Here is a 16,914-nt window from a genome sequence, read left to right on the forward strand (position 1 = left end):
TAAGTGTCTACACAACGCTTATTTTGAAATAGCAATTTCAAAATTGGTGCTATTCCTTGTGGAATGAGGTTTACCAATTTCAAAATAAGCCCTCTGCTATTTCGATTTAATTTTGAAATAGCGGTTTGGCTGTGTAGACGCTGGTAAAGTTATTTCATAATAACAGCTGTTATTTTGAAATAACTTTGCTGTGTAGACATACCCTCACTCACTGCTAATAGTTCCCTGGCTGAGCCCGTAGCCCTGAATTCCAATTGGGAAGATTTGGTAAGCTCAAAATTTAAACATGCTCGCAGGACCTGTTTTCCCGCTGCTGCCGCAAACCTCTGCGCATGCTGCAACTTCTTCTCTCAGATGTTTTGTTTAATTAAGTACAGCCACAAACCACCCTAGTCTTTATATGCCTTGGGTTATCAACTCAAAAATATAAAGCCAGATTCTCAGCTAGTGGAAATACCTGTTGCTGCCTTGAAGCATAAGACTCTTAATAATACAGCAGCTCTTAATAATACAGGCACCGTCTGTTGAGGAAGGCAGAGAGGAGATGGCCATGAATATGGGGCAAGGATTTGTCCACTGGAACACCATGGAGTTCATGGGACGGCAGTTTGGAGAATACACCGACTATAGCCACGTTTGAAGCCAATAAAGGTGAAGTTGTGACGTAAGTGCACGAGACCATATGATTGCAGAGAGACAGCCATGTCTTGCCAGGTACTCCAAGAGTTGCCCGTGCTCCGAGCTACAACTCTGTTCACAATCTGGAACCGGTCCATGGGTAAGTGAGCTCGCACGGCGCTAGAATTCAAAAATGCCCCAATGCAGTCCAGAGAGCTGGGAGGGGCAAGAACAAAATTTTCAGCATTTACGCTGACCCCTAGCGAGAAGCGGATGTGCAACATCATAGCAGCTGATGCACAGGACTCCTGGAGTGACTTGGTGACACGGAGCCAATCGCTGAGGTAGAGGAGGACAATGAGACCACAGAATCTAAGGTAAGCTGCCACTACCAACAATACTTTGATTAGGATTCTTGGGGTGGTCCCAAAAGGGAGGATTGTGTACGTCTAATTGTCTGAGCCCACCATGGACCTGAGGAAGCCTTTGTGGGCAGAACGAATGTCTACATGAAAGTGGGCCCCCTTCACGTAGGTGGACATAAACCACTTGCCCTTTTCTAGAGGTGGCATGAAGGATGCCAATGTACCCATGCAGCAGTGAGAAGGAACTTGGAAGTTGGTCTGCCCCATCCTTTTTCTCCTGGGTCAGAGGCACAAGGGGAGGGAGGGCGCGTACCCAGACCAATGGACGCTACTTGCAAATCCTAGGCTCCAAATGCATAATGTCCATGCATAATCCTCAGTGGAATATGATAGGGAACGTCAGTGGAAGAACTGAACGTTAGTCAACTTTGCATTACAAGAAAATCCCTTTCAGTGAAACAACAAAAAAGGATGAGAACGGTGACAATTTCCCCCTTCCGCCACCAAAAAATGACTTGTCGTGCAGGAAGACAAATGCCACAGATGCCTTTGGAGCACCAGAAGCAAAGCTCCCTCGAAATAAGATTAGTGCCCGGACCATGCCCTGCTCACACTCTACCCCAAAGGCCCCACGTCCCTCTTGGCCTCTTCCCTCCAGGCCTCTCCTGCCAGCCAGTCACTCCTCTCCCTCACAGAGAGGACGAAACAGTTTGTGGATGGGGGAGACCTTGGGGGAAGAGAGGAGCAAATGACAAGCAGGGAAGATCTCAAGGGAGGAGGCAGAGAGGAGAAAGCAGGGGTGTTTCGGGGGAGGGATCAGGAAGAGGCAGAGGGAAGGTAGGGAGCAAGGGTCCAACTTCTAGGGAGCTTCTGGCGCTCACGTGCAAGTTTCTCCATGCAGAGCATTCACACTCCACCTCTGCCTGACGAATGTCTGAGTCATTCCTCCCAGGCAACAAACCCTTTGGATTAGGGAGCGGAGAGAGGAAGGCTTCTGAGGAGAATCCAAGACAACATCCAATGGGAGATAAATAACAGTGGCGCTGAGGCATGACCTCTACATGGCTCCTTAGAGGCAGCTTTGCCAGCACCCAAACTCGCTTTCAGATGCATCCAGCCCCCGCGATTATAACTTCACTGTGATTCAGTCTGTTCATCTCAGGGCTCATTTATACGGATGCTCTCACCTTTATTAGCCAGTCCCAGCTCTTTGGCAGACACGTTCTGCTCCTTCCTCGGGCTACTGGGCTTCACTACAATGTGATTAAGCTTTGCAGAAATCAGCTCTAGAGGACATGTGATACATTAGTAATATCTCCATAGGACTACAAAATTGCTGACAAAGACTTTGGGCCCAATTTTGCCCTTACCAAAGATGATGAGAATTTAGCCATTGATTTCACTGGGAACAGCCTACAGCTGGTATCTGACACACACTATGTAGTTAGATTTAACCAGCGCCTCTGATAATAATTACAAGAGTCTGGTGTCAGACTATAAAATCTTCACGTGATTTTGTAATCTTGATTATAATCTGTACATTGGCACCCTCTGAAACAAATTAAAATAAGGAACTGCCAGTTTAATAACTTGTACATTTCCAACACTGGTATATTGAAATATGTCCCAAACACCTGTCTTTTAATTGTTCAGAATAAGCTGTTCTTGAGTTATGAAACCACCAGCCCCAAAAGCAAAGATCTCTCCACCAACTGTCCTTAGATTTGTCAGAGAACACTTCAGCATCGAGTGTGACTGTCCCCTGGGAGTTAGTGTTTTTCTTAAGCACCAGTTCCTGGAAAAACATGATTATTTGAGAATCATAGCTGTTATTTTCAAAAAAGTCAAATTTCTACCTCTCACAGTCAGGGAGAAAAGCTTGGAAATGTAACTCAAAAAATCAGAAGCCAAATTAAAAGAATCTGTCATTTATTTATTTGCAAAATCTTCTATTTTTAGGCAAAATCTTCTTCATTTTTAGGCTAATCTAATGAACTTTTGGGATTGGCAATGCTATTTAGCAATACAGGTGTGTGAGATGAGCTGTATTTGTTCTACACGTATCAGAGAGTTTATAATGCGTTTCTGTACGCTGGTCTATGTGGCAATCAGCCAGGAAACAGAGACAATTAAGTATTTCATTGTGAGCCAGTTTGTGATTACCTTACTCAACAAGTGATCCCAGGGAAATCTATGCAGGGAGGACAGCATTACTTAGCACCTGAGCACGCTAATGCATACCTTATTGTGCAAGTAATTCCAGTGTTCCGCGTGCATAATGGTGTCAGAATCTGGACCTAATCACGGGAAAGCTCCCAGCTCCAAAAAACGATTTTTGTTTAGATTCAAAATAGGCACCATGAAATCCTTTGAAAATTCCCCAACGTGTTAATTGGTTTTCAGGTAAATCCTGTCTACACTAAGGAATTTTTCTTCAACTTTTCCACCATTGCAAACACTGGTTCATCTTCACCTGTTTGCAATATTAGGAGAGCTGGTATTGTTAACACCATATCGATCTGATAGGATGGCATAGGTCACATGACCCCAGTTGCTAGTGGTGTATGTGCTTGAGGGCCAGATCCAAAGTATATTAAGACTTATCATTGACGTCAACAGCTTTTGGATTACAAACCAATAAAACCTCACCTCATGCTGCTAATTAGCGAGGGTAAGACATTTTTTCCATAGACTTTTTGTTGGTGGGAGGAGAAGTTGTTTCTTTCTTTGTGATGGAGAGTGCTTTCTTCAGCTACATGGACATAGACATCTTTTCCATGACGATCTTGTTGGAGCTACTTGCATTTTTGTAAAAAAACTGAAAACACCAAACCCCCAAGTTGTAGTTTTAAAATAAAATTTTTTAGTTTGTTAAAAGGCAGTTGTTTTTCACTGGTTGAAAAAAAAATGAACCGATGAAAATTTGAAAACAAAAAAAATGCAGAAAATATTGTTTTCATTGAAATTTGTCAGAGGGGGAGAAATGTCATTTTTAAACTCTCTCTCTAGCTAATACCAATGGAACTAAAACAGTGTTTGTAGCCTTCGAGAACTAGGATTTCACAAACCCATAATTCTATTATATACAGAAAAGACCTTCCTCTATGCAGCAGCAGAATCCTTTGAAATGGGCAAAAGATCTACGGAATGTACTCTGGCAAACTAGGCGGAAATTAAAGAGGGGCTGTATCGAGAGAGAAGTACTGTTGAAATTAAATACAGTGAGAGCCAGATTTTGATCCACTGAATTCAGATATTCCTGCTCACACGGGGCAGCAACTTGTGCTACAACTGGTCCCTTAGGACTTTATGAGTGTGACCCGTGCGAGAAAGGACATCACAATCAAGATCACTGTAATTTAGAAATAAAATTCTACTTTGTGTATTGAATTCTTATCTAAAGGATGAGGTAATCTAATGAGGTATGCTAATGAAGGCTTATCAGCTGGGCTGGCAAAGACCCAGGGGATGATAAAGAGAAAGACAAAATGGGAAAGAAACACTTTGGCTGTGAAAATAATCTTCTTGAGAGAGATTTCCTGAGACAAGATCCTTTACTGAGGCATGTCAGTGAAGGAGATACATAGATTTCCACTGACAGATTGGTGCACCAATACATTATAAACCTCCCACCTGAGGAACACAAGGTCTTTCTACCACATATAGGACTGGATGACCTGTTATAAAACCAGCTTTCCTTACAATCAGCACCCCATTAACATCAAAAGTTAAGTATGGGAAACTTCCAACCTACCCGATTAGCCTTGTTAGCACTGGTACTACAACTGGCAACTACTGTCTTTTTTACGCTCTCCCTTCTTATTCTGAGTCTCCCCCTTTTATTCTCCACTCTAACTCATCTCATCGGATGAAGTGGGTTTTGCCCATGCAAGCTCATGATTCTCTCTGTCTCTCTGCCAGATTCTCTCTATCTCTCTGCCAGAGGGATATAAATTAGACATACCGAAATTGCTAATGAAGCGGGGATTTAAAACCTTTTCCGACTACTCCTGTAAACCTCGTTGCATAAGGGATCGGTCGGAAAAGGTTTTCCTTGTTGACCTATCCTCATCTAGACTGCCACTTTTTGCTGGCAAATTGCCATGTCTGCAAAAAGTGGCGGCCATTTTTATTCTAATGAAGCACAGGATATTTAAACCCCCGCTTCATTAGCAATTTTGGTATGTCTAGACATACCCTAAATGTATATGTTAGTCTCTAATCTTGACCTACATTTTTTCCATCTGATTTAAGAAGTGTTTTTCCAACAAGGAGCTAAGGTCTATTGAAGTGTCTCAGTCCAGCTATGTTTATAGAGTCGCTCAGAATTAATAGCTTCTCTTCATTTTAAAGAGCTATAACCAACTGAAGGCATGTCTACGCTACAGCTACAGCACTGCACCTATGCTAATGTAGCATCTCTGCATAGGGACTTCCTCCTTCATCGATGTAGGATTTCCCCCTCAGGTAACCCTGCTCCCTGAGGAAGCTGTAGTTAGGCTGACAGAAGAATTCTTCTGCTGATCTAGCTGGGCCTATGCCAGATGTTGAATTGGCTTCACTAGGGCACTCAGGGGGGTGAGGTCGAGCTAAATTCTATGTGCAGTCCAGAGTGAGTGAAAAGTGTTGCGGCATACCTCCCCCTTCCCTTCCCAGGGATTATGATAAAGATGGAGGTTGTGAAGTTGATAGGTTTACTACCTGAGGAATACAAGGAGTTGCTGCCCTGAACATAAGAAATTTCATATGCAACTGATTTATTTTGGGGAAAGTTATGATCACTCCTGCTTAGATCCTTCCAGTGGGGGGAAGAACCGTGGTGACACCTGGACATTAGGAAAGGGGGTTTCAAAGCAGCCTATGTGATTTTCATTCCCAATTTTCATTCATTTTAAATGGGAATTTGGTGTCCAAATCCCTTAGATAGCATCGAAATCTGAGCCTGGTGGCCTGATCTAAAGCCTGCTGAAATTAAAGCTCTCCATTGGCTTCGGATCAGGTCCCGGGGAGATGGGCACTTTAGAAATGATGATAGATGGACGGACGGATGTCATCCCAATGGAATAGGCACTTGGTGGAACGGAAGGCCTCCTGCTGCATCAGCCACAATTGCTGTGTCCCCTTATAGAGTTACTATTGTTTAGAAGTGGATACATCAACCCTCCATCCCACCAGCTGTGCCTGATGTGCTGGAACGCCCGCCACGTCTCAGCGCCCCCCTTCCTGCTTCCGATACTGTCTGTAAGTAGGCGTGGGGCAAGCTGAGAATGTATTTTCTGAGCAGCACTGAGGTGGGGCCTGCTGGCATTTCCAGCTGCCAGCCTCATGGCAGGCCGGGCCTACTCCCTCTGCCCCGGTCTCACTGGCAGGGTGGACAGAGAAGAAATCCATCTGTCTGTGGAGAGAAGGGATGAAACGTCACCATTCTCAGTGGCTCTCCCAGCAAGTTCCCTTTCTCGGTTGCCTTTCTGCAGGATGCCGGTCCCTACACCCCAGGGCTGTTCAGCCTCCTCAGAGATCACCGAGGGGAGGGGACTGCAACCCAGAGGGTGAGTCTCCATCTTGGGACAGGGACAGGAAAGCCTGGCCTTTCGTCCCACTGCTACTGGCCCTTTAATCGGCCCCACAGAGCGCTCTCTTAAACGCTCAGACCCACAGTCCCTTTGGACCATGCTCACTTGCAGTGCTTCTCCCATACACCTATCTCAGCCCTAAAGAGTTTAAAGGGCCTGCATTGGGAGCAGCAGCAGTGTTAGCTAGGGATGGGAAGGTTTAACCAGTTAACGGGTGAGGCTTACCAGTTAAGGTTAACTGGTGGGGACTAGAGCAACTCCCCACCTGCCGCAGGCAGGGAACAACTCCAGCCTTGAAGGGGGCCTGCCACAGACCAGGGCTGCCCCCTCGCTTGCCCCCATTTAATTGGTTAGCCCATTATATGGGGTCTTACATCCTAGTGTTAGCCAGTGGCACAGCAAGACGGGACTTGTGGGTGGGTCTCCCATCTCCCTACAGATAGTCGAGGAGGAGCTAGCGGAGCTATTGGCCCTTTTCTATGCCCCGGAGGCAGTCTGTGGGGAGAGGAGACATGCTGTCTGTCTCCGGGGAAGAGGTGACCATCCAACCATCTCTAAAGACACCAGATGAAAAGAGCACCCTGCCACATAACCCCTCCCCTGAGACGAATCAAAGCAAAAGGGCGGGGGGCATGACCCTGTTGCTGGACCAGGTCTCCCTGAAGGCCAGGTGGGGACAGAATTTCAAAACCAACCGGTTACTTGCATTACCTCAGTTATCAGGTGCCCAGCCGGAGGCAGAATAAAGGGGTCTGATCCTCCGAACAGGCTAAGGGCCGGCCCTCTCCAATTGGGCAGTGCCCATTGATCATCCCTTCTCAGAGTGAACCCTGACAGGACGCAGATGTGCCTGCCTCGGCTCCCCCTCCCCAGACACCCGAAACCTTCTCTTGTGACTCATACTCACTGTCCCACACAGGGCAAGATAGCCCTAGAAAGCCCAATACAGTCCATTTAGCCCACCTACCATGCACATAGTCCAAAGACACCTCACGGCCTCACTCTGGAGTCTTCTCCCAAGCTTGGCTTCCTCCAGGCTCCATCTGTGCTTGTATTCCATAGTCCTCCCACCTGGCTTCCTTTCCAGCGTTCTTCCTACTTCCAAAGCCTCTTTCCTAGGTCTCACCGGCTTTACAGGCTTCCTAGTTCTTTCCCAGACGACTCCTCCCCAGCATACCATGCCGGTCCCTTCTGAGCTCTTTCATCCCTAAGGAACACCAACCCTTTCTCAGCTGCATCAGGTTAAGGAACCGGGCTGGCTGTCCCCAATCTCTGACCCTTGAACGGACACAGCATCCTGTGACAGGCACCCATAACTGAGGCTCCTTAACTCACCAGGCATTTTGTCAAACTTAAGACCACTATTTGTGCTTGAAGCATGCCCCCTCCTTCCATCCCGTCTCCTGTTTTTCAGCCAGCCCTCTTCCATCAGCAGATCTCCAAGCACGTCACAAAAGGGGGTCAATAGAATTATCCCCATTTTAATGGTAAGGAAACCGAGGCTTGCCCCAGGTCACCCAGCAGCAGAGCAGAGAACAAACCCTAGCTCCGCAGAGTCCCAGCCCAGTGTCCAATCCTTTTGGCAACCCAAAGCCCTGAGGATCTTCACGTGTGGTCCAGGTTTGCCCCAAACCCAGAGCTCCTTCCCACACCTGAGTACCGTGACATTATTCCTCGTGAGGTTTCATGTTGTAAGCCAGCCAGAGTCAGCCCATCCATGCAGCTTCCATGCAGACCCAACAACAGGGAAAACAAAGGGTAAATTCAACAGGATTCTCACTTCTTTTCCGGTTAGGTCATTAGTATGGCAGTCATCTGTCCAGAAGCAAGCTCCTGCACCCAGTGTCGGCTTCTCCTCTGGCTGCTCTGGAGTGCCATCTAGTGACAAGAGGAGCTACATCTGCAGACCAAGAACTTGCAGGATTCCCCCCCCCCCCATCTACTGGCAGAAAATAAGGAGACTGTGGAAGAAGGGGAAGGAAGCATGACTGATAAGAACAGAGGAGGGAGCAGTGGTATTGGAACATTTTTAGGGTGGGGGTGCCGAATTACACCCCCACCACACTTGTTTCGTGCCTCTCCAATGCCCCGTCAATTCTCCTGAACCAGACTGACCAAATGCCATTTTGTGGCAACAGCGGCCAGTCCATACAGAGAGTTGGCAACCCTAGCTCCTTGCCACCGAGGAGCCACAGATGCAGACAACTACTGAGCCCCGGGCCCAAGCCAGGAACAGAGCCCCAGACCGGGGCAGGCTGCCAGGCAGCAGCGGAGCCTCCAGGGCTGGAGGCCTGGAACCTGGGGCCAGCTGGCTGTAGACTCCATCAGGCGAGGTCAAGGAGCAGTGGGACCCTGAGGGCTGGCAGAGCCTGTGAGGCTGGTGATAAAGCCATTGGGGCTGACAGGACCCTGGAGCCCTGGCCCCCAGAAGCCGGGACCCGGGACTGGCAAAGCTGGTGGCAGATTGACAGAAACACCAGCACTGGGCACAGGTAAGTTTGGTGCAACACCTCAGGGTGCTGCAGCATCCCCTCGCCACTACTTGCTGCACCTATGGGAGGGAAGTGGAAAACCAGTAAGAGGAAAAGAGCACTGAGGGCAGAAGGGGAGAAGGCACAAGGTGGGAGAGGAGAAAGAAAGCAACCCACAACTCAGGTGCAGTAAAAGGCAACAAGAACAACATTTGAGAGAAGACACTGCAAGACAAACTATATAGGTCCTGTGTTTGTAGAGCACTTTGCACAGCAGCGTCCTGGTCTGCAAGCGATGCCCCTGGGAGTGACCACAACACCGCTTATGAATAATAAAAGCAGCACATATGAAAAGAACAAGAAGCAACTAAGTAGAACACAGTAAACCACACCAGCGGTCTCTGCTCCCAACGGCCAAAGGTCCCGCCCAACTCAGTCTCAGAGGGGGAGCCATGTTCGCCTGTAAAAACAACGAGCTGTCCTGTGGCATCTTCGGGTGCATCTCCACAGCACCGTTACTTCAGAATAACTAGCGTTATTCTGAAATAACAATGCAAGCGTCTACCCAGCAATTCTGTTATTTCGAAATAATATCGAAATAACGGGCGGCTTATTCCGACTTCTGTAAACCACATGCCATGAGGAATAACTCCTCTTCCGAAATAGCTATTTCAAAATAGCTGCAGAGTGGACACTCCACTGCTGCTATTTCGAAATAGCTCCTCCCCAGGGACATTCTAAGTCATTTCTCCCCAGTGCTTCCTGGGGCTCTAAATTGAGGTAGCGTATCCACATTAGGGGAGCTACCGTGGACTAATTGTGAGGCTTCCTTGTAGTGTGGATGCGCTATTTTGAAATAAGCTATTTCAGAAGATACCTTCTGGAATAGCTTATTGCGAAATAAGCATGCAGTGTAGATGTATCTCTGGAGATTAACCAATATCATGAGATTTCGTGGGCAAAACCCACTTCCTCAGATGAGCTGGAGCTAGTCTCTAAGGTGCCACGGGACTACTCATTGTTTTTTTTAATCTAATGGGGCATTCTTGCTGCAACTGGTTATAACAAGCCCGGAGAAAACTTGGCAAATTGAGGACAGAGCCAGATCCTCGCCCGGTGTAAACTGGCCAGGTTCTTTTGTAATCAGTAGTACTAGCCCAATTTATCTCAGGTTTATTTCTTCCCATCACATTTACAGCCAGAAGGGACCATTAGATTGTGTAGTCTGAGCTGTTGAATATCACACCCCATGCTAGTAATCCCTGTATTGAGCTCAATGACTTGGATTTGGCTAAAGCATGTCTTCCAAAAAGGCTTGCCTTCTTCCTCTGAAGTCATCACACATGGAGAATCCACCAAATCCCTGGGCAGTTTGTTCCCATCCTTCTCTCAGTTAACAAACGGTGCCTAATTTTTCTTTAAATTGACATCCTCAGCGGACCTAGATTGATCGAAACCCAAGGAGGAGCTGGCCAAAGACCCTTTACTACACTACAGCCACCAGAGATCTGTATGTTGTAAAATTTCTCATGGAGCAGTCATCAGATGGTAAAATCTTTACACCCAGGATTTGTCTCAGTTAGATTCAAATTAGTCTCTTAGATAGGGAAGGCTCCAGGTTTCATTATTATTCCACTCAAATCATCTACCCGCTTTGATCTGCTAGGTTGTTATTTGTTACCATAATTATCTGCGTTACTATCCATTATCCCCGTCAGCACAGCTTTGAGGATCAACTTTACAGAGTCAGCTAATCACCTATAGTCAAAAGCAGAGCAGGGAAGATATTGCAAAAGACATTTAATAAATAGGCATTTGAATTTTTTAAATTAATTTGCTTCAGCTGTGCGCATAGGCCTTGTGTGTTTGCTTTTGGCAAATATCCTGGCCACTTACTGGCAGGAACATTTATGGAAACAAGTACATTTGAAACCAGCTCTGGAGGGTGCACCTGAGAAGAAAATTGGGAATTCATAATGGTGAGTCTTCTCGCCAGAAAGGACAGGAAGGTTTTATATTTATCCAAAGTTGTTTTGTGAACCAAGTGTTGGGCTATAATTGAAGAGACTTGGATTAGGCTCCTGGCAATACTACAGATTACTTGTGTGACCCTGATCAAGGTAGGTCATCTCTCTAGTTCAAAATCCATTCCTGGGGCAATGCAGCTACCTCTACCGTGGGCTTGTGGCAAAGTCTAGGCTTAAACCTTATGACGGTGACTACACAGGTTGCTTCCCAGAGCCACTGGACAGATAATACGCGGATTGCTCCCTCTTAGGCCATACTCAACCCATACAAACGGCTCCTTCCTCCTTCTGATTAATCTACAAGCTATTCCATTCCTGGGCCACGACCAGGTCGAAGACTCTCTGCTTGGCTGACTCCAGCTTCTATTTTCCCCTTCTCCTCCTCACCCTCAAAAATATAGGGTTCTGAACAGAAAAAAAAAGGAGGCCCTGTTCTTACAAGCAGCTATGTGGAAAACAGACTGTACCAGTCCACACAGAGCCCAATGACTTCTGAGGGGCTCTGGGTGAGTGCAGGGTTTGTCTGCACACACGGGACTGAAAGTTGCCTCTTTTCTTGTTTTGTTTTGTTTTGTTTTCCTGTCTCCTCGTTTCTTTATCCCTTTTCTTGCTCTCTGCTTCCCTCATTATATCCTTTTCCACTTTTTTTACTTTTGCCTCATCATGCTTTCTTTTCCTGTCCCTCCCCCAGAACTCCCCCTCTTCCTTGTTCAGGTCCTCTGGTTTTGCTCTTCACATTAAAGCCATGGGAGCTTGTATTCAACCATTAAATGATTCTTTGATCTCAACAGATAAGGCAGTAACCAGAGTCTGCAGGCTGCTGATTTCTCCCTGCAGACCAGCGCCGCACCTTCCAAGATGGAATAGGAGTTTTGGTCTCCAGAAACACCCAATATTTCTACACAGCAGCGGCCTCCTCCACATACCTCAGCCAACTTTCATCTTTCTCTGATGTCTCTGATGTTCTCCCACTTCAATCTCTCTTACCTTTGTCCTGGGCTGGGAGCCAAATGCCTCAAGCCTGATAGTAAAAACTCTAAAGGGACTGTGCAGGATAAAGTCCAACCCACATTTACCAAGGATAGAGACACAATGGGACTTAGATGCCTAGGCCTTACCTACAGTAAGCAGAAGATTACCACTGCTGCAATCAATCTTCCGGAGTTTGTTTTAGTGAGTTTAGTTAAGACTCACTAAATCAAACCCAGAAGGTGCCCCTGCCGGTGTCCAGTACTCCTCCTTTTGCAAGGAGTAAAGAAAGCCAATGAGAGCATTAGCTCCCATTAGCCTCCCACTGTGGGGAGGTCACCAAACTCAGCTTAAGATAAGGGGACTCCAGAATACATAGCTGGAGTTGCGTAGCTTATGCCGAACTGCTGGGTCTAGTATAGACCTGGCCTAAGCCACTTTTAGAAATGGGACTTAGGAATCTGTCAGGCACTTTTGACAATTATACTCTAAGTGACATAGGCACATAAAACCCATTGACTTTCAGTGGAATTTGCAATCCCAAGGCATTTAGATGTTTCTGAAAAATCCTATCCTTGAAGAACATAGTTGTCCGTAAGTGCTAAAGAACTAATTTTGAAAGAACCCAGCCACCCACATTTGGAGCCAGATTTTCAAAAGCACTCAGCTCCTTTTTAGATGCCTAAATGAAGTAACCAGGCCTTCAGAAACACTTAGCAGTTCCAATTGCTCTCACTGGGGAGAAGAGAACTCACCAATGACAGCAATGGGCAGTGAGTTCTTTTGAAAAACCTGGCCTTAAATGTACTGTGATCACTCACTGAATACTTCTGAAAAATCCCACCCCACCGACTGCATGACAGGAATTCAGGCATTCGATCATTTTGGCAGAAATTGCTTGGTTTTCAGCTAAAATTGGCATTTGATTTTTCACCTTTTTTTTTCCCTCCGGAACAGCTCTGATTATGAACTCTATGGCTTCCTCTAATATTTATGTCACAAGAGGCAGTAATACCCACGTGAAAAGCAATAGAGCCATTTTAATGTGCATTTCTGGTCATTTGGACTCTGCCTAGGAATCGATCTTCATTGGAAATAAATCGGTCATTCTAACCTTCAAAGCAACCCCATGCAGAATCCTCTGAAGATAAATACATGCCTGTGCCCACAGAGACACAAATACAAAGCTCCTGCTGCATCAGTGTTTCCTTCTCTCTTGCAAATGTGGAATTCCTCCATCAGGGCTGCCAACGGGGGTGAGCGGGGTGGGAAGGGGAAGCAAAGGAGGTAGCTGCTGGGGGTATCAAATCATTTGGCACAGCTTTTGGCTCTTTAAACAACACTGGAGCCTTGAAAAGCGCTCTCTGGGTGCCCCTGAAAGGCTGGCTAGGGGAGGCTAGTCCCAGCTCCGCCTCTTCAATCCAAGGCTCCACCCCTTCTGGAGGCGTGGTGCCAGGCCCCTCCCACTTTGCCCAGAGATCCAGCAAGTCTCTCCACAGCTCTGCCCTTCACACTCTTTCTGATTCTGCATTTATCTGAGGGGGAAAGGCCTACTGTTTAGTGATTCGTCAAGGGCAGGAAAGCTTTATGAGCTACCATTTCAAAAGTAACAAGAGAGATTTCAGGTTTCTTCCTTTTCGGCTGCTCAGCGTGAGACACGGGGAGGTGAAATCCTGACTCCACTGAAATAAACGACAAAGCCCAAGACAGCCAAGGATTCCCCCCAGCTCCCAGCTTTCAAAAAAATTCTGAGTGCTCGCCTCATCTCATTACATGCCATGTGATCACGGCTTGATTTATCCTGGTCATGCTTAATCACGCAGGCTGAAAGCAGCTATGTACTCGCTGTGCACAGTGCCACAGAAGAATACAGAGCAGGATGATGCCTTCCCAGGATTACTGAATAAAGTAAGATGGAATAATGGTCAATACAGAACTGAGCCAGGCTTAAGGTATTTCACTAGGAAACAAAGAAAGCTGTTTTATTTTGGGCTGTTAGGACTTGCCGTAGGTACACAGGCAAAAATATTTACTAAATAACTCAAATACTTAGTGGCAAGCTACAATTTTATTTCAAATGGAATGAGCTGCAAGCATGCACATGCAACATAAAAGGTGAGCAAAGGGCCAAACTCTGGAGGGTATCAAATCATTCGGCACAGCTGTCGGGGAAACAAAATCATCCATTTTCAAAGGAGTGGATCCTTTTTACATAAAAGAAAATGCTTCTCTATGCCCAACAACTGTGTGTCAGTTCTCATCATAGGAGCACTGCTGGGATCAGACAGCAAGATGAGGCAAACCCCAGGCAGGGTGGAAAACACAGATGGGACAAAGGCAGCTTAAGGCGATCTCTTCCCACCTCTGTTCCTGATGCGAGTACAGCATAGCCAGGACAGAAATCAGGGCCCTGGGTGATGGTGTTACTTTCTGCACCATGACAAACTGCAATCTCAGGAACTCATCCCAGCAAGCAGCTGGCTTATGCTCCCATCTGGGGCCTCTGAAAAGGCTGGCCAGGCTCACAGGTGTTAAAAGATCATTTTCTACTCTGTAGCCAAATTCGACTTGGCGCTTATTGCGGCATTACACAGGGGTCAGTGTTTGCATTCCCTGCAGGTCCTACTTCCAATTATCTTCGGGGCAGAAAACAACATAAAGAACCACGTGCTGCTTAACCTCCCAACATGTCTTACTTTTATTAATGAATTACATGAAGGGGCAAATGGTGCTTACTCACTCACAGAGGCTCTGTCTAGACTGGCAAGTTTTTCTGCAAAAGCAGTTGCTTTTGCGCAAAAACTTGCCAACGGTCTACACTGTCCACTTGATTTTGAGCAAAAGCACTGACGTTCAACTGTCTGAAATCTAGACGCTCTTTTCCGCAAATGCTTTTAATGGAAAAACTTTTCCGTTAAAAGCATTTGCGGAAAATCATGCCAGTCTAGACGCAGCCAGAGAGTTCCCAGGAACGGCAACTCACAACCGGCCCATCAAGGGCACATCCCGTCTGGAAAGTGAATACATGATCGGAAAGGCAGCCATGTTCTCTCTCACTGAAAAACAATTTGCCCCCGAGGGGGTTTCAAAGACTTTTCTGCGGTTGGGTTGAAAAGCAAGGTCTGCGGCTTTCAGTACCTGCAGAACCCAACACAGATACGACAAAGTGAGCTAGATTCTGTCCTTTCTTGTGCCTCCTCATTCGAATTGTTTGCTAAATTCACATCAGCTGTACCTATTACTACATGCATTATGGTAGCACCAGAAGGCCCCCAACCAAACCAGGGAGCTCTCTTGCTAGACAATAGTATAAACATGGAGGCAGAGAATCCAAGAAACCAGAGGTTCTCAAACCAGGGAGGCAGGCTTTCCCTTGGGGGAGGAGGGTGTGGAATGGATTCTGGGGGAGATGTGAGAAGCTTTGGGGAAAAATAAAAACTTTGCTATGCACGTTTTACCTCCAGCAACAAATAACTAACAAAACTGAATCCTCCAAATTGATCAGATCCGTAGAGAGCAGATTTCTGTTAAGCATTATACAAAATCACTGCCGTCAGTAGGTTAATTACAATGCACAGTTCATCATGAGCATGGCCTACATCAAACTTTTATTCTCGTTACAATAGATCATTGGCTCATTTGGCAACATGAAAAAAAAAAACCTCACAACAAAAGATATGGCGAAACACAAAGAAACCCAAGCGGATTCAAGTGAAACACCACCACTCTGCATAGATGGGTGTATGTACTTGTGTGATGGGGTGCAGGGGTATAAACTAGTACAAACACAAAGTAGGGAGAGATGATCAAATAGATTTGAGAGCCACTGTAACAGACAAAGGATGGTCCTGTCTCAGAAGGCTGTACTGGCTTGCTGACAGTCATACAGCAGCAGGAAGAGAACCTAGATGTTCTAGGTCACAATCCAGGTTGTCCATCCCTCTGCAGCTCCATTAGAAGCAGTGGCAGAAGCTGCTAGCCACCTATCACATGAGTAAAGGTTTGCAGGGCAAAAAGCCTAAATAAGAAGATTGGCAGCTGGTGGTAGAGATCAGACCTCCCGCGCAGGTCCAATTCCTCTGGTACAGGCAGTCACTGGGTTACATGGATCCGACTTACATCGGATCCCTACTTACAAACGGGGTGAGGCAACCCCACACTAGCTGCTTTCCCTCAGCAGACCAGGGAGACGCGAAGCTAGCGCCCCCCCCCCCCCCCCCCCCCCAGCAGACCAGGGAGACGCGGAGCAGCTTTTCTCAGCAGACACCTCAGCTTGAGAATAAAGGACTGAGGGAAGTGAGGTGTGGGAGAATAAAACTGAGCTCTGGAGAAATGTTTGGCTAGAGTTTCCCCTACAATATGTACCAGTTCCGACTTACATACAAATTCAACTTAAGAACAAACCTACAGTCCCTATCTTGTACGTAACCCGGGGACTGCCTGTACTTTCTTTTTTCCACTGAGGAGAGCGTATGCTATGCCAGCTTCTTCAAAGATACAGTGCGAAAGTATTGAGTGTACACATTCTCATTTCAATGAGTAGCCACCCTTTCCATAGGGTTTCTTTACACAGCGGTCCCAATTCATATGGGACCCAGTTTGAACCCAATGTGGGGTTTGTTTGGTTTTATCCATTTTCTTCAATGGATCAGGGTTAGAATTTTGCGGGAGTAAAAAAAAAAAAAATTGGCTTTTAGAATCGTCTGTTCGTAAGAGTGCAGGTTTTCCTGAAGGAGCCACGTGGAAAAGAGAGGTTTCTCAAAAGACACTCGCAGCCAGTATTCCCTCTGATCTTTTCCATCCATGTACAGATTTTTTCCATCAATGTGTGGAATAAAATGTTTATGTGCACCAAGGCATGTGTGAATGTGCACCATCACTAGAAACCAAA

The 16,914-nt window shown here is 46.4% G+C and overlaps 1 long non-coding RNA gene across 1 annotated transcript; it reads left to right on the forward strand.

Moving 5' to 3' along the window:
• The first annotated feature begins 423 nt into the window (after positions 1–423).
• LOC142827699 (uncharacterized) lies at positions 424–12,093 on the forward strand. Its single transcript, XR_012902414.1, has 3 exons — positions 424–995; positions 6,458–6,532; positions 8,352–12,093. It is a non-coding gene; the product is annotated as an uncharacterized LOC142827699 (long non-coding RNA).
• Positions 12,094–16,914: the final 4,821 nt, after the last annotated feature.

This window comes from Pelodiscus sinensis, chromosome 3 (genome assembly GCF_049634645.1).
Source record: "Pelodiscus sinensis isolate JC-2024 chromosome 3, ASM4963464v1, whole genome shotgun sequence".
Taxonomy (NCBI): domain Eukaryota; kingdom Metazoa; phylum Chordata; order Testudines; family Trionychidae; genus Pelodiscus; species Pelodiscus sinensis.